Source organism: Lolium perenne, chromosome 5, assembly GCF_019359855.2.
Source record: "Lolium perenne isolate Kyuss_39 chromosome 5, Kyuss_2.0, whole genome shotgun sequence".
NCBI classification, from domain to species: Eukaryota; Viridiplantae; Streptophyta; class Magnoliopsida; order Poales; family Poaceae; genus Lolium; species Lolium perenne.
This window is the reverse complement of record NC_067248.2, coordinates 42,344,071-42,370,913: the sequence shown is the minus strand read 5'-3', so window position 1 is coordinate 42,370,913 and position 26,843 is coordinate 42,344,071. Positions and strand designations below refer to the sequence as shown.

The window sequence follows — 26,843 nt, the reverse complement described above, 5'->3', positions numbered from 1 at the left end:
CATCTAGTAGGAGGAGCTCTTTGTTAGCTGTGGCAGGTGAAGTAAAATTGAGTCAGGCTGTATCAGGGATGGGGATGGACCATAGAGACATCCTGTGGAAGTTCCTCTTGTTAGACAGACATAGGAGTAGCTTGTTGTCAGCCCAATCCCTGTATATTTGAGGTAGCTTGTCCATACATGGCCACATATTTAGTGTCTTTACTTCTTTCTTTTCTTGCGGGAATCAAATAAATGGAGTGCCTTTCTTCTGAGTTAGAGAAGTCCTATGAACATTTGGGCCAGAAATTTTATGACGAGAAACCGTTGTGAGATGGAGCACGTCTGTTGAACAGCTGGCAGCGACATGGACGAAGATGATGATGATGAAGAAGGCAACCAAACAAATGACTTGGGGGGGGGGGGGGGGTTCATTCCTTAAAAAAATCCATTTTGGATTTTTTTACTACTTCGATATATGCAGAAATAATTAACTGCCGTGGCCTTTCTTAAACCTTGTTAATAAAAAGTGTATGAAGTCTCCAAAATAGAGGATCAGATTATGGCCTTTTCTTTTGCAGCTCTTTATGTGTTGGTTTCCTAAATTGACCAGCCTTCTAAACTACTTGAGTTATAGTACCTTGCAAGATTGATGTCCCTATTCTAATGGAATTTATCGCCTGATGGAATACAGAAGTTCTTTGTACTTGGATTGCTTGGCGAGATACTACCTGTACTACCTAAGTAATATGAGGCTTTCGTGTTTCTTGGCGTCGGTTGTCTACCAGGGATTATTATGCCCATTTTGATGTGTATGGTTAAGTATGCTAGTACATTTGTGACGTTGCTTTCTGTAATTAAACTGACTCAAAAATTACCTAATAATATAACATTTCATTAGTTCATTTTGTATCGTAATTGGCCCATGGTGGAGGAGGATCTTGTAGCTCAGATTGTGCAAGCGCTTGACTCTGTAATTGTCTTAATTCCAAAGAATGAGGACCCAAAAAAAGTGATTGCATATAGGGCAATTAGCCTCAGCAATGTTATATATAAACTAATAATTAAATTGCTTGCAAATCGGTAGAAATAAATATTGCCTGAAATTATTGGCGGAGAACAATTAGCTTTTGTTCCTTGTAGGATGATCACTGATAACATCCTAGTAGCCTATGAATGTGTTCATACTATCAAGAAGAAGAGAGGGAAGCAAGGGCTTTGTGCTGTCAAACTTGATATGCACAAAACGTATGATAGAGTTAAATGGAAAATTCTAAAAAGTAATGATGTTGAAGCTGGGATTTGATATTTAGATGGATCAACTTGATGATGGAGTGCGTATCGTGTGCGTTTCAACTCACATGAAACCAGCGAATTCAATCCAACAAGGGGGTTGCAACAGGGGGATCCACTACCCCTATCTCTTTTTGATATGCTCAGAGGGAATATCGAGTTTGTTATCGCATGCGGAGGAGGAATGTATATACTTGATCGGGTGTTAAGGTTTGCCGTGATGCTCCTTCGGTATAACATCTTCTATTTGCGGACGACTCTTTGATCTTAGTGAAGGTGGATGAAGCAAATGCAAAGTGTATGAGAGACATTTTAAATTCCTAATGTGCCTCTTCAGGACAATTTAGTAAGTGTTGGAAATCAAGTGTATTTTTTTCAGCACTAATAGATATGTGGATATCAAGGCGGAAATATGCAAGATTCTTGATATTATGATAGAGGCCATCTTAGACAGGTACCGTGGCCTACCTTTTATAGTGGGAGCGGACAAGACTGGCTGTTTTAAATACTTGGTTGAAAGAGTTCAAAAGATTATTGCGGGATGGACGAATAAAACTTTACCTATGGGAGGAAAGGAGGTTCTTCTTAAAACAGTGTCATAAGCAATATCAATATTTGCGATGTTTGTATTCAAAATTCTGAAAACATTTGCAAAGGAATAATGGATGCAATCTCGCAATTCTTGTGGGTTGATGATGCCAATGACAAGAAGATACCTTGGTTTGCATGATGAAAAATATGTATTCCCAAGAGGAGAGGAGGACTTGGTTTTCGAGATCCTCACTGTTTCAACTTGGAAATGCTTGCAAAACAAGTCTACCGTCTTTTGTGTGAGCCTGGGTCCTTATATGCAAGAGTGTTGAGACCAAAATATTACCCCAATGATAAATTATTGAAAGACAAGATGAAAAGTGGAGCATCTTTTACATGGAAAAGCATTATAGCTGGCATTCAATATTTTAGTAGAGGATGTATTTGGCGTGTGGGAAACAATTCGATATTGATATTTGGGATGATCCTTGAATTCCTAATAGTGCGGATGGGAGAATTGTAACACCAATGGAGGAGCTGATCGGTCCAATAACTGAAACACGGGATGAGGGATTAATACGTGAGAACTTCTTTATGATGGATGCAAACAAAATTCTATCAATATGTTTATCATCCAATGGTATGGAAGATTTTGTAGCATGGAGACATAATAAAATCTCATTTTTTCCTGTTTGATCTGCATATCACGGAGAATGGAAGCACCAGTTTGGAGAAAATGAGAGAAATTCACAAGCTCCCGGACAATCACGAACAAACGGAGTGTGGGACTCTCTATGGAAAAGTTTAGTTTCGGCGAAGGTAATTTTTTTTTGCATGAAAATATTTGCATTGTATTCTTCTTTGCTATGGTGTTCTAGCTAATAGGCATGCCCCTATTTCAAGTCAATGCTCACGGTGTACTATATATTGTGAAGATATAAAACATGTTCTTTTTGGCTGTGTACATGCAAAGGAAATTTGAACAAAATAGGAGTGGTGTTTTGGCACCCAGGAGCCCGGTTTTTAAATTCCGATTTAAATACACTTTTAAAATATTGTAAAATCTGGACACAAAATTTAATGGATATATCTTAAAATTATACGCATTCAGAAAGTGGTTTCACGGAAAACCGACATTCTTAGTGTCATGTGTAAAAAGACAAACTTTTGGTGGAAAATAAGGTTGTGTACATGATGTCTTTTTTGTCTTTTCATGCAAGTCACAAAAAATGTCGGGTTTTTTTTGCAAAACTTGATGTGCGCACGTAGAATGTCCGTAAGCGCGATTTTTTTCAAATATTAATTCTTTTTTCTAATCAGAATTAGCGATTTTATTTGCTTTTGTAACATTTTAAAATATTTTAGCGGTGGCAGGAGCATATTTTTCGATAAAGGGAATATATTAATATCAAGAAGATACCAATTACACCCAGCCTCTGCAACAACGCACCACACTAATGGCACTACTGATGCACACAGCCAAAAACAAGAAAAGAAAACTAAGAAAAAAAGTCCCGCTACAGTATCTCGGGCCTAACAACAGCAATACATCCACCGCCAAGACAACACCTGAATTACAGACTAGTCCCCGCTCTCAAAACAAATGCCTCCACCAAGGACATTGCCAGGCACAACCAATTTAGGCCAGACCTTGGGTTTTCACCATGAAAGGTAGGACTCTGCACTTCACCTGTGTTGTCGCCCCCACTTTCATACCGCTGCTGTGAAGCCCGAAACACCAAGCAAGTCCCTCAACATCGCAAAGACTTGAACCTCCCTTAGCTAGTCCTCCCCTCTGACCTTCATGAAATTCTCTTCTTCCGACTTTCATCATGGATCCATAGTCACTTGATGTCAATCAAAGAAAAAGCGCTTCGCGCAGCTCCCTCCAGAACCAATCGGTCGGAATAAAAACATGGGTGCGCACGACCGAATACCTCCGATCCAACAAACTCCAGGCAAAAGCACTGTTACATTCATCGGCGGAGCCTTCCAGAACTCAACACTCTGGCCAGATCACGAGTCCAGGCCTCCGGTAGATCCTCCTCTTCACGCAAGAGAGGCCCTAGGACAGCCGCCTTTATTCAGGTCGGACCCCCACGTCGGCGAGCATCCCGGGCTGGCCACTCCAACCCACCACCGGCGACACCGACGCCAGCTTCCAAGCTCCTCCATCATGCCGCCGGAAAGCGGTGATAGATCGATAGATCCACCACCACCAACCGCAAGCCGACCCTCTGTGACGAAGAAGATGGCCACCTCCACCGTCGTACCCAAGGCTGCTGCCTCGGGCGACCTCGTGACGCGAGAGAAACCCGAGATCGCCTCCACACACGGCCTAGAGGCGGGGGGGAAGTGGCGTAGATCATGGCCTGGCCGCTGCCCGCCACCAGCCCCTCCGGCGTGCTGCGGTGAAGTCCGGCGGAAGGCAAGGGCTGCCGCTTCAGGCCGTCGCGCGAGGTCTGGCCGCCGCCGCCCATCACCAATTCCGTCCGGCCGCAGCGAGCGTCGAGGGATCCCGGTCGCCGTCCCAGCGCGGCAGCAAGGAGAGGCCGCCGCCGCCACGCCCCGCGGCCTTTGCCCGGTGGCGCTACCGGCGGCGGCGGGGTGCGGCGGGGTGTGTTTAGGGTTGGGAGGGGTGCGGCGGGGTGCGGCGGTGGCAGGAGCATATGCTCTCACGTGTCGAGTTGAATTTATGCAAAATTGGGTGTATTAACAATTCTTGAAAATGCATTACAAGTTGATAGAGCGGGTAGTGCGGTACTTGAGGAACTTCTGGTGAAACAACATGCTGATGATGCAAAAGAATTAATCGTCACAACGTGATGGTATATTTGGTGGATGAGAAGATAAATAGTGCATGACGAGCGAGTACCACCAACTCCAATTGCCGCTATGTCCATCCGTGTAATTACTGATAATAATACAAGGGCAACGAGGAAGCATTATGCTAAGTGGAAGAGTACATGGATTAAACTGATGGAACATTTTATCCTTATAAATGTGGATGCAAGTTTTAAACCAGAAAATAGGTGAAGTTGGAGCGGTGCTTTGGGACAATAAATAAAGCTTCATCGCAGCTTGCAATGATCCAGTTCATTATGCCATAGATGAAAACACCCTGAAAGCTCGTGCTATTAGATGAGTTTTAGCCCTTACTAGAGTAATGATATTGGATGTTCCCGGATAATTATTCACTTAGACAGCCTGTGCACGTCATAGAAACGATTCAATCAGGAGATTTCCCGTTGATTGTAGTTGCGGCTTTGTTGGACAACATTTACGTTCAATCCTCAATTTTTTTTTGGTTGTGAGTTTATCGAGAGAGACGATTTCACTCCCGTGTATTTGGGTAGATGAACCGCCGGATTTTATAATTTATCTTTTATCTGTGATTTTTTATTAATATATCTCGCAGAGTCCTGCAGTTTTCATTAAAAAAGAACGTACCGGAGATCAATGAATTATAGACCGGAATACTATGATGATGAGGCCAAGCGCGTGATCCTACATCCAGAATGATACATGAGAGAAAAGCGTATACTTGCAGACCGCATACGAGCTGGTGGCTCGGCGAAGCGTGGCCTGCAGCTCTCCCTCACGGCTGTACTTGAGGCCAAACACGGTGACATGGAGCGCGCAGCCATGGCCGTCGCCGTAGGCGCGCCTGAGGCTCACGTCCTCCCGTATCACGCTCTCGACGAGGCAGAACTCGTTGTTGCCCATGTAGGTGAGCGTTGCTCGCAAGTACCGCTCCGGGTCCCCCTTGCGGAACAGCTTCTGCCCCGTCTTCATCCACTCCGGCGCCGCGGTGGCGCCGTCGCCGTCGGAGTCGGTGGCGGCGACCTGGCAGGCGCAGACGTAGCCGTCGTCGTCGATCCCGACCCACGCGTCCAGCTCCCTTTCGAAGTAGCCCTCTTGCGTGAAAGGCAGCTTCCAGTCCCCGTGCGACCTCCACTCGCGGCGCTCGGTGTCGAAGGAGTAGGTGCCTCCGCCGTGCCACGACGTCCTATCTCTCGTGGAGAGGAATATGGTGCGCCCGTCCGGGTGCACCGCGTACGCGATCACATTCTCCTCGTTGCCGTCGAACGGGGCCAGTGGCGCGGGGACGGTCTCCCAGGACCACTCGGCGGAGGCGGCCGGGGACGGCGCCGACAGCGCGTGGACGGACACGCCGAGCAGGTGCCCGCTCGGGTGCTGTGATCTGTCTCCGGGGTTTATGGTTGCCAGCGTGTACAGCGTCTTCTCCTTTTCTCTCTTTGGCTTCTTCTTCTTCTTGCCGCCACCGCCGGCTGCCGCTGCGGCGGCGGCGACGAATACGCAGCACGGGATCTCCGGGAGGCGAGGGCCCACGGACATGGCGGCCGTCTCCGTGTCGTAGACGAGGGCGCCGCTGGTCTCGGGCGAGTACTGTCTCTTGTTCGCGACGAAGATGCAGCTTCCAATGCCGGCGAAGAGCGTGGGGGAATGCTGAGCCTCGGTTATGCGCACCGCCGGAGGATCCGGGAGGCGCTTCAGCCCTCCGCCGCTGTCGTCGTCGTCGGAGTCGGAGTCAGAGTCGAACAGGCTCAGGGCGTCGAGCTTGTGGACGTTGAACCCCTTATCCCAGTCATCCAGGACGACGTAGAGGTGCTTGCGCCGCCTCTTGCCGCCGCAGTTGCAGCGGCAACCCTGCCGCCGCCGCTTAGGCATCGCCTTGGCGCGCTTGTCTGGTGTCCCTCCGGTGGGTGGACTTTGCCTCGATCTGTTGCAGGATCTACGAAATCATCAGGAGAGGCCGAGAGGCCCACTCCTATATAGGTCGAGGTAGGACTAGGAGTCGGAATCGGAAGGAGATCGAGGTAACAGGAGGTTGGAGGAAGGCGGGAAATAAGAAGGCGCCAGCCAGTTTGCTATATTTGCTGCCGAAGTTATATGGGTTGGGCTGTGTGGGCCGCAATGCAGGACCTTATGGCGCCCAGACTCTATCTCTCACCGTCCATTGCATCAAGATTGGTGATTCATTTTTGCAAAAAAATCCTAGGTTTTACCAGATTCATATCTAGCAGTCCTTATTGTTTAAAAAGTTCATCACAAATTTCTTATGTGGATCCATTGTTGTCATCTGAAGATTTCCAAATTTGGACAGTGAAAAAGGATCTTCACAAAATGCAGTGTGTATCCATATATCCCTGTATAAGTAACTTTTTTTCCACAACAAAAAATTCATGAAAAATCATAAGAAACCATTGGATACATTTATTTCGACCACAGATCTCTATAAAGTTCTACATGGATCTTCATAACAAACCAGATTTAGCATGAATATCTAGATCCATGAAAAAAGTATCCATGACAAACCAAGTGCTGGATCCATGACAAACAATCCTTGGATCCATTTGTTAAAGCAAGATCCTAACAACCACTAGATCCAATCAATTCAACGGATCCTAACAAGATCCTAACCAGAGAAAGAAAACGAAAAAAATGGATCTCGGGGGCGCAGGAGGAGGTTCAAGACGCCGGCCAGACGCTCGGGCTGTCCCTCGGGGGTGGCGCAGGCGACTCGTCAACGGCAGCGAACAGCAGCAGTAGCAACGGCGGCCGACGGCGTGCGGCGTGCGGTGCCGTGCCGTACCGGCCCGGCGCGTGGCGGCGGCGACCTTGCCGGCCACGAGGAGGATGGGCGGCACCCCGGAGGATGGGCGGCAGTCCGGCCGGCGGCGACGAGCAGGGCGGCGGAGAGAACCAAGAAGGCGGCGGCTGGGGAGATTTGGGGGAAGATTGTTAGGGTTCATCCCGATTTGGGCCTTTTATACAGGCATCTGCCCAGGATTACTTCCGAATTAAAAAAGCTAGAGGGGTATTTTTGCAAAAAGGCTGCGCGCGAATCTCCTCCTGTACCGGACGGGCGTGATTGAGTCCGGGCGCCGTAACGTCCGCTCGATCGAATATTCGCACGCCTACGAGCTCTATTTCAGTTGCGAGGAGAAAATTGCTGCCTTTTGTATACTGCGTGACTTTGATATTTTATTTTTCGTTTATGGTTGTTCCTGTTTCATTTTTGCCGGGAAGCTAGTGGCCAAAATCATTTTGTTCATGTGAGGTGTGACTGTGTGAGTAGCCTAGAACGATAGGACGCTTACAAAGCTAGTGTACACGCTAATCTGAAAGATGAAGTATCGTTATGAGAGTAGACCATTATTGAGGCATTCAGCTACACACCGAGGAACAACCGAAAGAGCGAAGTCTCTACTTCGGTTAGTTTGACTATAAGAAGTAATTTGACCTAAGATTAAATGCAGTTAGAATTAAAATGATACATGTGAGACATTAAAAAAATTGAAAAATATTTTTCTAAAAAATTAAAATTAGCGGACGGGACGACGTGGCCTGCCTCGAGGGTACATCTAGACGCCGACAGCCACCGTCGGCGTGTCACAGCTATGCCGAGGGCCGGATCTACGCCAAAGGTCCTCGTGGCTCTGTTGAGGTGGATCTTTCCTGAGGAGCTACGCCGAGGATTGCCCTCGGCGTAGCCTAAATTGACAGCCCAATATGGCTACGCGAGCCATTCCTGTAGTGCAGAAAAAAAAGACTATGACCCTTATTTTAAAACAGAATACTAGTACGTTACAAGTTCTCCATGATGATTGGTTTGAATAATTTCAACCTAATTAATTAGTTCCGGCCGGCCGACCCATATGGATCACGACGTGTAGTTCATCTCCCATGGAACAACAAAGGTCGTCCAAGATTTGATTTGATTCGACGGCAACCAACAATGTAGCAACCTAGGCGAAAACAAGTGAGCTTCCGTTGCATGCGTGTATACGTACAGCCCAACCAGGAGCACGTTTTGCTCGTGCGTAAAACCAAACGTGTCACGCTTGTTAGGCCACGTACGTACGCGTGGCCACGTGCATATGAGTGGTGTACGTGGCACGATCGCGATGAGCGAAAGTGACTGACATGTGACATGGAAAGGTAGCTAACCCGACTACCAAGAAACTACCTACGCGGCGCCAGATCGATCACCGGATGCGTACGTGCTCAAGGGACCTCGCCGCACCGGCCGGCCTATATAAAGAAGGATATATACCTCCGCCGGACTTCCACCACCACCACCGCCGCACAAGAGCAACCACAAGCACCACCGACCGATCAGATCAGACGATCTCTGTCGCATATACCCATGGCCTCCCTATCCTGCGCCGTCTGCTACTCCTTCGCCGCCGCCGCCGACGAGCTGGCGCCCACGGACACCCTCCGCGTCCTGCGCCTGCAACGCCTCCGCCGGGCCGCCGCGGGCTGCCTTGCCACCATCGCCGAGGAGGATGACTCCGATGTTGACGACGTCCCTGCGGCCGGCGAGCCCTGCGCCTCCGTCGACCGCCGATAGGCTATATATGCCGGTCTAGGAGCTGGATCGGTTAGAGGTACTGATCAGTACTGCTAGCGACCAGCGAGTCTCCTCTGTAGCTGCAAGCCTGTGACATACGAGTAGGTACCTGTCCAGTTCACGAACGCTGTAATTAGAAAATCCATGAATATAATGGGTTAATTTGCTGCCAACAGCACACGCTTGACGCTTCTGTGTCGATCAAGAATTAGTTGTTGAGTGTAACTAGTCAGCTGCAACGAGTAATTGAACAAGTTTGGACTTGCGCATCGATCGCGAGGAGCAGGTAAGCACTCATCCATCATGTCATGCCTGCACTGACAGTGTTCATGCTCTGCTCCTAACCTGAAACTCTGCTCTGCTCCCGTCTCGACTCTCCAGCTGTCATTTTTGGAAATTTTGACAAAACGGACCACCCTTCCCAATTCAATGACAAAAAGGACCACCTGTGAATCGAATTGGCAAAAAAAAGACCCCCTCTGACGTGGCGGCAGCGCCCCCTGCCGACACGTGGCCACATGCCGCCGGAGGGCGTGGCGGCAGGGCATGCCGGCGAAGAGCGTGGCGGCACGTTAGCCGGCCGAGTCGTCCGTCCGTCACCGTTACGCGGAGCGGGCCATGCCGCCCCATGGCCTGGTGGCAGGATGACGTGGAGGTTGCCTCCGCTTCCGGTGGAGGCAGGGCCCGACGATCGACGACGCTAATTACCACGCGACTGAAAGTTTGCTTTCCGTGCGACGAGACGTGTGGCTGTCGGAGATTCCCGCTCGATACAGGAAATTGATCAACGAAAGCGGCCTATATGCGTAGGAATTCTGTGTTGATACAGCAATTAGAGCACCGACAGCCGATACCAATAATTCTGCACTAATTTTTTGGTACTGCTCACACTAATTGAAGGCTATATAAGTCGGCTTCCCCGCATACAAATCAAAGCAGCAGGATCGAGTTTGCCTTCTCCGCGTCTCTGTTTCGTGCGCAAAATATTGGAGTGAGTATGAGTGTGCCTTGCTCGGACCAGGATTTTAGGCCGATGAAGGGGAAGAATGCAAGCTTGCCACCGGGGGTGAGAGCAGAGAGGTGTTGGTGCGGCCGCCTTGCGAAGGTGAAGGAGGTGGTTGATTTTTCTGATAAGTTCGGCATGAAATATTTCATGTGCGCGAGCTATGATCATGATCCACCCAGACAACCAAGTTCATCGTCCTCGAGGCCTGCGGTATGTTCTAACAGCATGATTAAAAAATTTAATTGTATGTCATTAATTTTCGTCTATTAACCGTATTATTTGTGTTGTAGTCTCCCCCGCCCCTTTGCATGTGGTTTCATTGGATAGACCAGGAGCAGTCGGATTGGGCACGCCGTGAGGTGGAGGAAAAACAGCGGCGTGCATGGGTAATGTTCCATGAGGAAGAGCGTAGGAAAAAGGCTGTTGCTAATGCTAAAGCAGAGAGAGACAGATACAAAAATTAAGGGCGGAGCAAGCTCGAAATCGTGAGGTGAATCAGAAGAGGATGGATGATGAGGCTGCACGTAGGTATGCAGAGTAAGAGGTGCGCAGAGAGGCCCGTGAAGCGGAGAGGAAGAGATTAAGGGATGAGCTGCCGAGGCGCAAGCGGCAGAAGAACGCGGCGACAAGTCCGGAAAATGGCCACGGTGGACACAGGGCAAATAGAGTGATCTGTTGTACTAGCTATGTATGTTAATTTCAGTTTTACTTTCGCGTTGTATCTTAAAATTCGTTGCAGTTATTATGTTGTATCTTAAACGTTTTTACTTATTTTGTATCTTCATTATTGGAGTTAATTTAGAAATTAAACTTATTGGAACTAAAATTAATATGTCTCTAAGATACATAGAAAAATGTCTCATACATAGATTAAATGTCTGTCGCGCGCATAGATAAATATATGATACATAGAAGTAAGGTCCATTTGTATCATTCCTGTCGACGACGACGACGTTGCTGCCGTGGCCTTGGACCGGAAGGCGACAACCGGGGACGAGGGGGATGAGGTGGATGCAAACCTCGGCCGTACTGATTTTCCTCATCCTCTGTACGTGTCTCATCTGCTGACGATGGAGTCTGAAATATGTATGGAGATTCCTGATTTGGGGGAATCAAACTGGCATCTGTGCCGAAAATAGCACCTCCAAAGAATTCTTCAACTATCCCGGTAACATCATCGCGAGGTTGTTGAGAAGTGCTGCCGTAGTATTGTGATTGCTGCGTCATATCGGGCCATGTCGGGACTAAAGATTCCTGCGTATTGAATGGCTCCGTCAGAAACATGCATGCAATAATCATGTATGTAATTAACATGAATTAACCTGAGTTGGGTATTGCGATTACATGTGGTCACGACCATGCAGTGGAGGCATATTGTGGCCTAAACCAGCTCCCATGTTGGATCACGTAGGGTCAATAGATTCTTGCGAACGTATACGACATATTATTAGTAGGCATGTAAATAATCACGTGTTGGTAGGTAATTATTAAATATGAGCATACCTGAGTGTTGAATCTTTGCGAGTACTCGCCTTCTGTGTAGGAGTATCATTGTCCAGATGGATATGACGGAAAATGATCGTTCTCCTAATACAATTGGGAAAAAATGTGTCATTATTGTAAGTTCAGGAGGAATGTATGTACGTGATGACCCACAAGTATAGGGGGTGTATCGTAGTATCTTCGATAAGTAAGAATGTCGATCCCAACGAGGAGCAGAAGGTGTTGACAAGCAGTTTCGATGAAGAATTCACTGTAAATGCTCACAGACAAGTATTCAGGGGGGTTTGATGTAACAGTTGAATAAAGTACGAGTATGTAAAGTGCGAGAGTAATAATTGCAGCGAGTGGCCCAATCCTTTTTAGCACAAAGGACAAGCCGGTTTGTTTACTTATAATTACCAAACGTTCTCGAGGACACACGGGATTTTAGTCTAGTGCTTTCGCTACATACGGCTAAATAATCTTCATTGTTGTGATAAGTGTTGTGTGGGTGAACCTATGCTAATGTACCGCCCTTCCTAGGACTAATACATACTTGTGATTATACCCCTTGCAAGCATCCGCAACTACAAGAAAGTAATTAAGAAATAAATCTAACCACAGCCTTAAACTCTGAGATCCTGCGATCCCTCCTGCATCGATATACCAACGGGGGTTTAGGTTTCTGTCACTCCGGCAACCCCGCAATTAGTAAACGAATACAAGATGCATTCCCCTAGGCCCATAAATGGTGAAGTGTCATGTAGTCGACGTTCACATGACACCACTAGAAGAATAACACCACAACTTAAATATCACACCATTGAATATTACTCATCCATAGTTCACTACTAACATTTAGACTTCACCCATGTCCTCAAGAACTAAACGAACTACTCACGAGACATCATATGGAACATGATCAGAGGTGATATGATGATGAATAACAATCTGAACATAAACTTGGTTCAACGGTTTCACTCAATAGCATCAACAACAAGTAGAAATCGATACCGGGAGAGTTTCCCCTATCAAACAATCAAGATCAAACCCAAATTGCTACGGCGGTGACGGTGTCCAGCGGTGGAGATGGCGGTGATGATGGTGGAGATGATGATGATGGTGATGGAGATGATGTCCAGCTCGATGACGGTGACGATGGCGTCGATTTCCCCCTCCCGGAGGGAATTTCCCCGGCGGATTCCTGCCCGCCGGAGAGCTCTTTTCTCTCTGGTGTTCTCCGCCCCGCAGAGGCGGCTGTAACTCTTCGCGAGGTACCCTCTGTGGCTTAGGTCTTCGGGACGAAGGGTTTGGCGAAGAAAAGGAGGCGAAAGGGGCCGTGGGCTCTCCACACCACATGGCGGCGCGGCCAGGGCCTGGGCCGCGCTGCCCTAGGGTGTGGGCCCACCCTGGCTCCTCCTTCTGGCTTCCTCCGTCATCTTGAAAAATAGGATTTTTGGTATAATTTCCTTCCAGAGTTGATCTTCCGAAATATTGCGTTCTGACGGTGCTTTTTCCAGCAGAATCCTGGCTCCGGTGTTCGATCCTCCAATAATGATGAAACATGCAAAATAGATGAAATAACATAAGTATTGTGCCCCAATATGAAATATATCAATGAATAACAGCAAATTATGATATAAAATAGTGATGCAAATTGGACGTATCAACTCCCCCCAAGCTTAGACTTCGCTTGTCCCCAAGCGAAACTGAGCTCGATAGACATGACCACATGTTTATGGAGTGAAGAGTCGATAAATAAAATACGGACAAGAAGCATCATATTCATTCACACAGGACATTATAGTAAACAACCTCTTATAACTCATATTGAAACAAGTATAAGGTAATCACAAGTAAAGGTGCATGAGAAATCATGATTGGTGATGGCAAACTTCATTCTTGGTCAGAGAACAACTAACAGATTATATTTATCTTATTGAGCAGCACTCTCATGTTAGAGTTTATAAGGCACAACTTGCATACTCAATCGTAATGGTCTTCTCATAATCATTGATAACTTGCAAAGCTATATTCATTCAGATAAAACTTGTACTAAACAAGGAAGAATAAAAGACATGATGTAGCAAATCACAATATAATGGTTTGATCACAACTACTCAAATGCTTGCTTGAGATGGAGGGAAATAGGTTTACTGACTCAACATAAAGTAAAAGACAGGCCCTTCGCAGAGGGAAGCAGGGATTAAATCATGTGCTAGAGCTTTTTCAGTTTTGCAATCATATAAAGAGAATAAAAGTAACATTTTGAGAGGTGTTTGTTGTTGTCAACGACTGGTAGCGGGTACTCTAACCCCCTTGCCAGACAACCTTCAAAGAGCGGCTCCCATTTTATTTTATTTTGTGTGGCACTCCTTCCAACCTTTCTTTCACAAACCATGGCTAACCGAATCCTCGGGTGCCTGCCAACAATCTCATACCATGAAGGAGTGCCTTTTTATTTAAGTTTTATGATGATGATGACACTCCCCCCAACCTTTGCTTACACAAGCCATGGCTAACCGAATCCTTCGGGTGCCGTCCATCAATCACATACCATGGAGGAGTGTCTATTTATTTTAATTAATTTGGGACTGGGAATCCCATTGCCAGCTCTTTTTGCAAGATTATTGGATAAGCGGATGAAGCCACTAGTCCATTGGTGGAAGTTGCCCAACAAGATTGAAAGATAAAACACCACATACTTCCTCATGAGCTATGAAACATTGACACAAATAAGAGATACTAAGTTTTGAATTGTTTAAAGGTAGCACATGAAGTATTTACTTGGAATGGCAGAAAATACCATGTAGTAGGTAGGTATGGTGGACACAAATGACATAGGTTTGGTTAAAGGTTTGGATGCACGAGAAGTATTCCCTCTCAGTACAGGTCTTTGGCTAGCAAGGTTAATTAGCAAGCATAAGAGTCGAGGGAAACAAACAAATATACATATGATAGAAACAATCATGCATCTTCCTTGTAAGCACAAACAATTTTAACTTCAGAATAATAAGCTATGAGCTAACAAGAAAGACAATGAAACAACTACATGTATTTCTCTTTTCTATTTGAACCTCAAAGTGTTGTTGCTATTGACCAATGCTAAGTTTGCCAAATCCAAATAGATTTATTCAATGCTCCCAAAGTGATACCAATACTAACAACAAGGTGAATCATATAGTAGAGATTGCAAACTAAAATAAGATGTGCAATATGTAAATGATAAGACTTCTCATTAATATTCCATAACGATAACTCACACCAAGGGATACATAGACAACTAAAGGAGAGATACTTCCAAACGCAACCCATCTTATACGATAACTTCCCTACTCATGATATGACACTACTTGACAATAAAAGTAAAAGGTAGTGATAATATGATACCGCGGCACTCCCCCAAGCTTGGAACAAACCAAGGGGATGCCAATACCGATGATGAATTACTCCTGCGGTGATGGTGGTGATGAATTCCTCCCGAGCTTCTTAATAAGCTCCTTCGTCTTCAGTTTCTCAGCTTGATAATTCTGCACTAAGATTCGAAGAGATTCATTGTTATCCGAAGTTGGCGATGACGACCTTGTGACGCGAATCGAGTGGTATTCAATCAATCTTCGAAGACGGCAGTTCTCCTCCTGGAGTATCTCCACTTCTCTTCTCAGAGCCCGATATTGATCACAAAACTCATCGGTAACCCGTAGAACTTCTTCCATCATGGGGAAGGAGTCGAGGCTGAGAGCGGGTGGTAAAGGTCCCTGCAAGTTATGAGAAAAAGAACGTCGAGCGTCAACAGATCCCACCAAGATTTGCTTGCTCCCTCCGGCTTGCTGATCTTGTCTTGATGGCACCTCCTTCACTTCTTCCTCCGAAAGCCCCTTGCCCTTGTCGTTGGAGGCCATGGTGCTTCTAAACTGAAAACGGATCCTGGCAGAAACAGCTCGAAACAAAACACGTCGAAAACACGATATACGGACCTCCAGGGGTCCGGGGGATTATATAGCAAAATTTTTTACGACATACGGAAAGTACCAGATCGAACCAGAGTCGGAAAGGGGCGACGGGGCGGCCAGACCATAGGCCGGCGCGGGCCCAGGTCAGGCCGCGCCGCCCTATGGTGGCACCCCCTCGTGCGTCCTTTCCACTCCGTTTCGAACTCGTAATTTCGCATATTTTCCAAAAACAGCAAAAATATTGTTCGGAAAGTAAATTGCGTACTTTTCTTTACCGATCTTGTTACCTATTCAAAGTCGAGTTACGCGGACTGTCGGTTTGCCCTTTGATGAAATCTTCCGGTGTTTCCACTTGAATAATATCAACATCAACATTATAAGAATCACCCGAGATATAATGCTTGAGTCTTTGTCCATTCACCACTTGCGTAGCATTGCCTTGGAGAGAGCTAATTTTGATTGCTCCTGAACGATACACCTCCTCGACAACATATGGTCCTTCCCATTTCGAGAGTAATTTCCTGCAAAGAATGCGAGACGAGACCGATACAATAGGACTTTATCCCCAATATTAAATTCTCTTTTGATAATCCTCCTATCATGCCATTTTTTAACTTTCTCTTTAAAGAGTTTAGCATTTTCATAAGCTTCACTTCTCCATTCATCTAGAGAACTCAATTGCAACAACCTCTTATCACCGGCAAGTTTAGGATCTTTATTTAATTCTCTAACAGCCCAATAAGCTTTGTGCTCTAGTTCTAAAGGTAAATGACAAGCTTTCCCATAAACCATTTTATAAGGTGACATTCCCATGGGATTTTTATAAGCAGTTCTATAAGCCCAAAGTGCATCCTTCAATTTACTAGCCCAATTCTTTCTAGTTTTATTAACGGTCTTTTGCAAGATAGATTTAATCTCTCTATTTGATAATTCTACTTGGCCACTAGTTTGAGGATGATAAGCGGAAGCAATTCTATGATTAATACCATACCTAGCAAGAGTTTTTCTAAAACCTCCATGAATAAAATGAGAACCTCCATCAGTCATAATATATCTAGGTACTCCAAATCTAGGAAAAATAATATCTAAAAGCATTCTTAAAGAGGTCTCACCATCAGCACTTTTTGTAGGTATAGCTTCCACCCATTTAGTAACATAATCATGACAACAAGTATATGAGTGTTACCTTCTGAAGACGAAAAAGGTCCCATGAAGTCAAATCCCCAACAATCAAACGGTTCAATAACAAGAGTATAATTCATAGGCATTTCATTGCGTCTGGAGATATTACCAACCCTTTGGCATTCATCACAAGATAAAATAAACTTTCTCGCATCCTTGAAGAGAGTTGGCCAATAAAAACCTGATTGTAGAACCTTTTGCGCGGTTCTTTCTCCGGCGTGATGTCCTCCATAAGCACTACCATGACATTTACTCAATATCTCCTGTTGTTCATATTCAGGGACACATCTTCGCATAATACCATCCACTCCTTCTTTATATAAGTGTGGGTCATCCCAGAAATAATGCCTCAAATCATAAAAGAATTTCCTCCTTTGCTGAGCTGAAAAGGTTGGAGGCAAGTACTTGGAAACAATAAAGTTAGCATAATCAGCATACCAAGGACTGTCTCGCGAGCTCACCTTTATTACAGCCAATTGTTCATTTGGAAAACTATCATTAACAGGAACAGGATCATAAGCAATATTTTCCAATCTAGACAAATTGTCAGCAACAGGATTATCAGCACCTTTCCTATCTACAATATGTAAATCAAATTCTTGCAAAAGAAGTACCCATCTAATAAGCCTCGGCTTAGCATCTTTCTTTGTCATAAGGTATCTAATTGCAGCATGATCAGTATGAATAGTAACTTTTGAATCAACAATATAAGATCTAAATTTATCACAAGCAAAGACTACAGCTAATAATTCTTTTTCAGTTGTAGCATAATTTCGCTGAGCAGCATCAAGAGTTTTACTAGCATAATGAATAACATTCAGTTTTTTATCTACTCGCTGTCCAAGAACAGCGCCTACAGCAAAATCACTAGCATCACACATAATTTCAAAGGGTAAATTCCAATCAGGGTTCAACTATAGGAGCAGTTGTTAAGGCTTTCTTAAGAGTTTCAAAAGCTTCCTTACAATCATCATCAAAAACAAATGGTACATCTTTTTGAAGAAGATTAGTAAGAGGCTTTGAAATCTTGGAGAAGTCTTTAATAAATCTCCTATAAAACCCAGCATGACCAAGAACACTACGAATACCTTTAACGTCCCTCGGATAGGGCATCTTCTCAATTGCTTCAACTTTAGCTCTATCAACTTCAATACCTCTCTCAGAAATTTTATGTCCCAATACAATTCCTTCATTAACCATAAAGTGGCATTTCTCCCAATTAAGAACAAGGTTAGTTTCTTCACATCTCTGCAAAACTTTATCAAGGTTTCGCAAGCAACTATCAAAAGAATTCCCATAGACAGAAAAATCATCCATGAATACCTCTACAATACTTTCACAAAAACCATGAAAAATAGCAGACATGCATCTTTGAAAAGTAGCAGGAGCATTACATAAACCAAAAGGCATGCGTCTATAAGCATAAGTTCCATAAGGACAAGTAAAGGTGGTTTTCTCTTGATCTTTAGCTTTAACAGCAATTTGTGAAAACCCAGAATAACCATCAAGAAAGCAAAAATGAGTATTTTTAGACAATCTTTCTAGCATTTGATCAATAAATGGTAAAGGGTAATGATCTTTTTTAGTAACTTTATTAACTTTTCGAAAATCAATGCACATTCTATACCCTACAACTACTCTTTGAGGAATGAGCTCATCATTATCATTAGGCACAACAGTCATACCTCCTTTCTTGGGAACGCAGTGCACAGGACTAACCCATCTACTATCAGCAATAGGATATATAATACCAGCTTCAAGGAGTCGTAGTACCTCATTCCTTACCACTTCTTTCATCTTTGGAATTAGACGACGCTGAGGTTCAACAACAGGCTTTGCATCATCTTCCATATTAATAGCATGTTGGCAAATAGAAGGAGAAATCCCCTTCAAATCATCAAGAGTGTAGCCAATAGCGCCTCGATGCTTCTTCAATATTTCCAATAACCTTTCTTCTTCAATCTCTGAAAGCTTAGAACTAATAATAACAGGATATATTTTCTTATCATCAATATGAGCATATTTAAGATTATCAGGTAAAGGCTTTAAATCAAAAACAGGATCTTCCTTTGGTGGTGGTGTTGTACCCAAATCTTCCACCGGTAAATCATGCTTGAGAATAGGTTGGCGAAGAAAAATTTCCTCAAGCTCATCTCTTTCTTTCCTAAAAATTTTGCTCTCGCTATCCTCCAAATGTTGCTGCAAAGGATTATTAGGAACAAGAACAATAGATGCACATTGCTCCATTTTAATATCATTACTAGGCAAATCAGCTTTATAAGGAGTTTTAGTAAATTTAGAGAAGTTAAACTCATAAGATTCACCAGCAAATTTAGTCAAAATTTTCTCTTTCTTGCAATCTATAATAGCTCCACAAGTATTTAGAAAAGGTCTACCAAAAATAATAGGACAATAATCACTAGCAATGAGAACCAAGTACCAAAAAGTCAGCAGGATATTTAATCTTACCGCATAAAACTTCCACATCTCGAACAATACCAATTGGAGAAATAGTTTCTCTATTAGCCAGCTGAATAACCACATCAATATCTTCAAGTTCACAAGAATCAATTTTGTGCATAATCTCCGTGTAAAGCTCATACGGAATAGCACTAACACTTGCACCAATATCACATAATCCATAATAGCAATGATCACCAATTCTAACAGATATCATAGGAACACTAGCTTGTTTGGGTTTATTAGGATGTGAAACAATATTAGAAGCATCTTCACAGAAAATAATATGACCATCCTCCACATTTTCAGTCACAAGATCTTTAACTATTGCAACATGAGTTCAATTTTTATTTGTTCTTCAGGTTCTACAGGTTTCTTTTCACTTTTATGAACCGCACTATTTATAACAGAGTACTCTTTCATTTTAGCAGGGAAAGGAGTTTTTTCAATATAAGCTTCAGGAATAACATTATCAGCAGTTTCAACTACAACACATTTATTAATAGATGAATCAATTTTATCTTTATACGGTTCATGATACTTATCAAAGTTCTTCTTTGGCAATTCATAATGAGAGGCAAAAGCTTTATAAAGATTTACAGCAACTTGAGAATCAAGACCATATGTAGCACTCATATTACGAAATTTATCAGTATCCATAAAAGCTTCAATGCATTTATAATCATAAATTATACCTAATTCTCGATCTTTGTCGTTCTCCCATCCTTCAGTATTTTCTTGGATCCGATCAAGAAGGTCCCTTTTAAACTCTTCTTTGTTGCGTGTAAATGATCCAGAACAAGAAGTATCCAGCAAGGTCTTGTCTTGAAAAGAAAGTCTTGCATAGAAATTATCAATAATAACATTACCAGGAAGCTCATGAATGGGGCATTTGAGCATTAAAGACTTCAATCTCCCCCAAGCTTGGGCAATACTCTCTCCATCATGAGGCCAAAAATTATATATGTGATTCCGATCCTTATGAATTTCACTTGGAGGATAGAACTTAGAATAAAACCGGGGCACAATATCATTCCATTCAAGAGAATCCCCATTATCCAGTAATTTATACCAATGCGCCGCCTTACCGGACAGCGATAAAGAGAATAGTTTCTTCCTCACTTCATCCATAGCAATACCTGCACATTTGAATAACCCGCATAATTCATGCAAAAACAGTAAATGATCACCGGGATGGACAGTTCCATCCCCTTCATAGCGGTTATCCATAACACGTTCAATAATTTTCATAGGTATTTTATATGGTATCACTTCCTCACCTGGCGCTTCATCCACTACCATTGCAGTAGTAGTAGATTTCCCAAATAGAAAATGAAGAGAAGATCTCTCCATAATGACTTATAGCAAGCAGAAATAAAATCAGCACAACAAGTAAAGGTTTTCCTTACCAATTCCACTTACCAATAGCGCTTCACTCCCGGCAACGGTGCCGGAAAATAGTCTTGATGACCCACAAGTATAGGGGTGTATCGTAGTATCTTCGATAAGTAAGAATGTCGATCCCAACGAGGAGCGAGAAGGTGTTGACAAGCAGTTTCGATGAAGGATTCACCGTAAATGCTCACGGAGACAAGTATTCGTGGGGTTTGATGTAACAGTTGAATAAAGTACGAGTATGTAAAGTGCGAGAGTAATAATTGCAGCGAGTGGCCCAATCCTTTTTAGCACAAAGGACAAGCCGGTTTGTTTACTTATAATTACCAAACGTTCTCGAGGACACACGGGATTTTAGTCTAGTGCTTTCGCTACATACGGCTAAATAATCTTCATTGTTGTGATAAGTGTTGTGTGGGTGAACCTATGCTAATGTACCGCCCTTCCTAGGACTAATACATACTTGTGATTATACCCCTTGCAAGCATCCGCAACTACAAGAAAGTAATTAAGAAATAAATCTAACCACAGCCTTAAACTACGAGATCTGCGATCCCTCTGCATCGATATACCAACGGGGGTTTAGGTTTCTGTCACTCCGGCAACCCCGCAATTAGTAAACGAATACAAGATGCATTCCCCTAGGCCCATAAATGGTGAAGTGTCATGTAGTCGACGTTCACATGACACCACTAGAAGAATAACACCACAACTTAAATATCACACCATTGAATATTACTCATCCATAGTTCACTACTAACATTTAGACTTCACCCATGTCCTCAAGAACTAAACGAACTACTCACGAGACATCATATGGAACATGATCAGAGGTGATATGATGATGAATAACAATCTGAACATAAACTTGGTTCAACGGTTTCACTCAATAGCATCAACAACAAGTAGAAATCGATACCGGGAGAGTTTCCCCTATCAAACAATCAAGATCAAACCCAAATTGCTACGGCGGTGACGGTGTCCAGCGGTGGAGATGGCGGTGATGATGGTGGAGATGATGATGATGGTGATGGAGATGATGTCCAGCTCGATGACGGTGACGATGGCGTCGATTTCCCCCTCCCGGAGGGAATTTCCCCGGCGGATTCCTGCCCGCCGGAGAGCTCTTTTCTCTCTGGTGTTCTCCGCCCCGCAGAGGCGGCTGTAACTCTTCGCGAGGTACCCTCTGTGGCTTAGGTCTTCGGGACGAAGGGTTTGGCGAAGAAAAGGAGGCGAAAGGGGCCGTGGGCTCTCCACACCACATGGCGGCGCGGCCAGGGCCTGGGCCGCGCTGCCCTAGGGTGTGGGCCCACCCTGGCTCCTCCTTCTGGCTTCCTCCGTCATCTTGAAAAATAGGATTTTTGGTATAATTTCCTTCCAGAGTTGATCTTCCAAAATATTGCGTTCTGACGGTGCTTTTTCCAGTTAGAATCCACGGCTCCGGTGTTCGATCCTCCAATAATGATGAAACATGCAAAATAGATGAAATAACATAAGTATTGTGCCCCAATATGAAATATATCAATGAATAACAGCAAATTATGATATAAAATAGTGATGCAAATTGGACGTATCAGTACGCAAGTTGATTACCTGTGTGGCGCCATGGCGTTGAGATATGTGTGCGGACTTTGATCGTTCAAGTAGAGATGAGTCACGTCGTGGATTAGATGTATGCGAGGTAGAGGGAACTGGTACGGTCGGTGTGGCCGATGGTTGGCTAACACGTACCATACTCGGTCTGTTCGACGGTGCCTCCGGCATGTCGAATGCTCGGCTGACAACATCATCGTGACAGCTGCAACCAAGACGCATAAGCCCTTTAATAGCAGTATTAAAAATACGTTTTACCATGGATTTCCCTCCGAACTATCCATGTTGCGCAACTGCAAAGTGTTCTGGGCATCCTCTGCGATCTGCCTAAACTCGTCAATCTGAATGAAATAAAAAAATTAATATTGCCTATGAACACAAGTTTTCTGAATTATGTTTATATAGAAAGTACCGAAGTGTCACGGTGGTAATCTGAGGCCCATGTGAGGTGTGTCGGACTCGATAGTGGGGGACCGGTGAGCAGAGTCCGTGTGCTAGCGCGGTACCATTCATTATACGCTGCCAATATCTCACCGTTGTACCGTCTGCATTAGTGATAAATTACGTTAGCACGTACATGATGATAAGATGAATTAAAATATATAATTACCTATTTTCGCGTATTCCATCGGACTCTGCTTCATCAATCCATTTTGTAATCCATGTCTGATTACGCTGACTCGAGTCGAAACAACTCATGCCTTTATTATCTTGTCTACAATCCAATAAGTTTCATTAAATAATGAAATAGAGTAATACAAATGCAATTCATTGTTTCTATTAGAGTGAGTGAACTTACGTATGAACATCAGCAACAAGTCGTCTTGGTGATGGTGGGGGACATCCTGATGCAGACCAAACTACCGCATGACACGCTCTGGGTTATATGGCTCAACCATCCAAATAAACAGTAGGTTGCATCGTGTGAACCACAACCGTCTGTCTCGCAGCATATCTGGTAGTGGTTTAACAAGACCCCAGACAATGTACACGTCGTGTTCCGTATATGGGTCCCATTTAACCATGGTCTCCTGCAGCTCCTCAAACTGTTGGTGGTATTCTGGGTAGCAACCATGTGCCACATTATTGGACCACCGTTTTTTAGCATGTACCCATCGACTTCCAAAAGTAAGAGGGGCATATTGTTCGGTGTGACCACCGTAGGGGTGAATTGGGTTCATTATCTGGGGACGCCCAACGGTGAGGTACTCCCACGACCATAACTGAAGAAACTCTGCGCTTACAGCAAGTATATGCCCCTTTGAAGATGCATTGGTTTTCTTTGTAGCATCACACAACCCCCTATAGGTATACGCGAGCATTGCAGAACCAAGGCTGTATATAGGGATGGGAGGTGGAGGCGAATCTACTATGTTCTCGACTATCTTAATTAGACCTGGGAGAACAATGTCACCATGGGACGAAGGAAACATTATACCAAATAGGTATAGTAAATACGCAAAAAGATGTCACATCATGGTCGCATTATCTGCATCAGCTGGTAACTCTTGAAAATTATTGACCAACCAGCTTAGAGGGACCCCCTAGGACGTGACACTAACACAGTTTTCATCGTACCTACCGCACAACCATATTTTTAAAATAATGTTAGATTACAACACTAACATGTGATTTAACAATTTTAAATAATCGATCTAAAATACACGCTCAACATATTTACTTAGACCATTAATTTTTCAGCGTCATATTTCTAATTACAAGTTCATCACTCGTACGTGATATATTTCTACGCACATAAAATCGTAGCCTATATGTTACGCATGTTGCATAAATAAAACATAACTACACAGACTCAATAATACCTATGCATGCATGTATGCAACTACAAAACATGCATTAACTAAACTAATTACATGCATGCAATTACATAATCTAATTAGACTACAGATTCAATAATACCTACTCCCTCCGTCCCAGTTCGCAAGGCAAAGTTTTCAAATATCTTGGCCCAAGGTGAATTCTCATTGGCTCTAAATTTCCATGTAAAAACATTAACGTCAGCGCTGCAATTAATTGGGAAATTAAAAAGAACTTTATTTTCTACCCTTTAATTCACAAATGGTGCATGCAAAGTACTAATGAGCCTAGTTTTACACGGTGGCATACGAAAGGAGGAGTCTTTTGCATGCAATAATGAATCAGTTTTACTCCCACATTAAATGCAAATGTGCCTAGGAGGTGAGACATTTTGGGACAAATATTTTTTGGAACTTTGCCTTGCGAACTGGGACGGAGGGAGTATGCAATTACATAAACTATATACTCAATAATACCTATGCATGCATGCATGCAACTACAGAACATGCATTAACTAAACTAATTACATGCATGCAATTACATTAACTAATTACACTACAGACTCAATAATACCTATGCAATTACATAAACTACAGACTCATATGCATGCATGCAACTACATAAACTAATTACACTATACAACTAATTATGCTTGCTTCTTCAAATCCTTACCTTGATATCAGCTGCGAGCAGGAGACATCAACTACGTGAGGAAATACTAAGTACCCGAAGAGATGTGAGAGTGAGAGGCTGCGAGAGTGCACAGAGTGAGAGTGAGAGTGCGGAGAGTGAGAGTGAGAGTGAGAGTGCGCGGACAGTGACAGCCTTTATATAGACTCAACTCATCTCGACGAAATCAACAATTAGCAACAGTTTAAGTGCCGAAAGCTGGCTAATTAGCAACAGTTTGAGCACCACCGAAAGCATACCAATTTGCAACAGTATAGCCTAAAAATCAGTGCGATGATGTCGGTCTGTCCGGACAGATTCTCTCGCGCGGGAACTGCTGCATACACCGAGCACTTAAAGAGCATTAAAATCAGTGCAATTAGCAAAGTCAGTGTGATGGACCTGTCGGCTGATTCCCGCTCAATTAGCAAAGTCGACGCCTGCCTCCATCAGCATCAAAATCAGTGCAATTAGCAAAGTCATGTGATGGGACCTGTCGGTGTCGGCTGATTCCCGCTCAATTAGCAAAGTCGAGGCCTGCCTCCATCTGGTGTGGCGGCAAGTGCCACATCAGCTTGCCGCCCCATGCGCCGGCGGCATGGCCCACCGGAGCGAACGGCAAGTGACGGCGAGCCGGAGCAGCTAACGTGCCGCCACGCCGGTCGGCGGCGGGTCCCTGCCGCCACAGCAGCCGGCGGCAAGCTCCACGTGTCGGCTGGGGGACCTGCCGCCACGTAGGAGGTGGTCTTTTTTGCCAATTTAATTCAGAGGAGGTCCTTTTTGTCAATGAATTGGGGCAGGTGGTCTCTTTTGACAAAATTTCGTCATTTTTGCGCCAAGGAATTCGATCCCGTAGTCGTTCCTGCTGCTGCTGGTGGGTACGGGATAGGGAAGCCAAATGATGTGGCTGCAGTACGCGGGGTGTGTTTGGTCTGTGTCCAAGATTGCTCTACCAAAATTTCCGTTGAGCTATTTCTTGCCCATAAATCGGTTAATATTGGCTAAAAAATAGACTGGAGTTGGTAGTGGAGCAATGACAAGCTAAAAAAGTTGGCAACTATCCAAATAAGAACAAATATTTTAGTCACGACCAACAAATTGGTAGGTTATGATTTGGTAGCAATCCACCGCCACGGCCTGCCTCTTCCTCACCGGCGCCGCCTGCCTCTTCTACGCCAACGTCGAGCCCGAGCGAGCCAACGCCGCCGAGCGATGCAGCATCCTCCATGCATCCATTGCCTGCAAGCATGCATGATGAGGACATCCCTACCTCACTACTACCTCCGTCATTACCAACTGAAGATGAACCTGCTGTGAAGCTCAAGTCCAATGAAGTCAGGATTGGACCAATGACACGAGCTCGTGCGAAGCTACTTAAACAACAGGTGAATTTGTTCCTAAACGATACCTTGATTGATGAGAACTTTATACTACCTAAGTCCTATTACTTATGTATCATCAGGTATGAAGAGGAGACAAGCATCACACGAGGAGGAGAGGAGCAGCTGGACGTGAAGATGGACGTGAAGCTGGACAAGGAGCTGGACATGAAGATATCTCATGGACACGCGAGGGAGGAGTGGGAGGAATGCGCGAGAGGAGAAGAAGAAGTCCAGGCCGGTCCAGCGCCCGGTCAGACCGGCCCCCACGCCGGGCCGCCCGGTCCCTGGCCCGGTCGACCGGCCGCCAACCGGCCGCCAACCGGAGGGAGTGCATCATCGGGCGTAAACCGGAAACTCGCAGTTTCCGGTTGGCGACCGGTTGACCGGACCACCGACCGGACCGGCCGGTCCACAGCCCGGTCGACCGGATTCCGCACCGGACCAGTCCCGAGTCTGTCTCGACCAGATCTATTCTGGGTCGGTTTTACTTGTATTTTTCGACCAGAACTCGTCCCGGACGCCTATATAAGTGCCTTGGACGACCCCCTAGCTGCTTTAGACCACGTTTAAGATAAACCCTAGTTCTTAGTTGTTTGCTCTGCAAAACTATTGAATTCCCTACACCATATTGCTTGGATATTGTGTAGATCCTGTTTAAGTCTTGTGTGATCTGCTGTTCCATTGGGAATTAGACGATTGCAACTTACCGCTTCGTGGTCGGC

At 44.6% G+C, this 26,843-nt stretch overlaps 2 long non-coding RNA genes across 2 annotated transcripts; one reads left to right on the top strand and one right to left on the bottom strand.

Annotated features, from left to right (window-relative positions):
• The first annotated feature begins 9,820 nt into the window (after positions 1-9,820).
• Positions 9,821-10,946, top strand: LOC139831246 (uncharacterized). The gene is made up of 2 exons (XR_011745922.1): positions 9,821-10,397; positions 10,478-10,946. It is a non-coding gene; the product is annotated as an uncharacterized lncRNA (long non-coding RNA).
• An 11,724-nt stretch (positions 10,947-22,670) lies between these two features.
• Positions 22,671-24,169, bottom strand: LOC139831245 (uncharacterized). The gene is made up of 3 exons (XR_011745921.1): positions 23,052-24,169; positions 22,863-22,967; positions 22,671-22,797 (listed from the first exon to the last, which is right to left on the bottom strand). It is a non-coding gene; the product is annotated as an uncharacterized lncRNA (long non-coding RNA).
• Between the last annotated feature and the right edge of the window lie 2,674 nt (positions 24,170-26,843).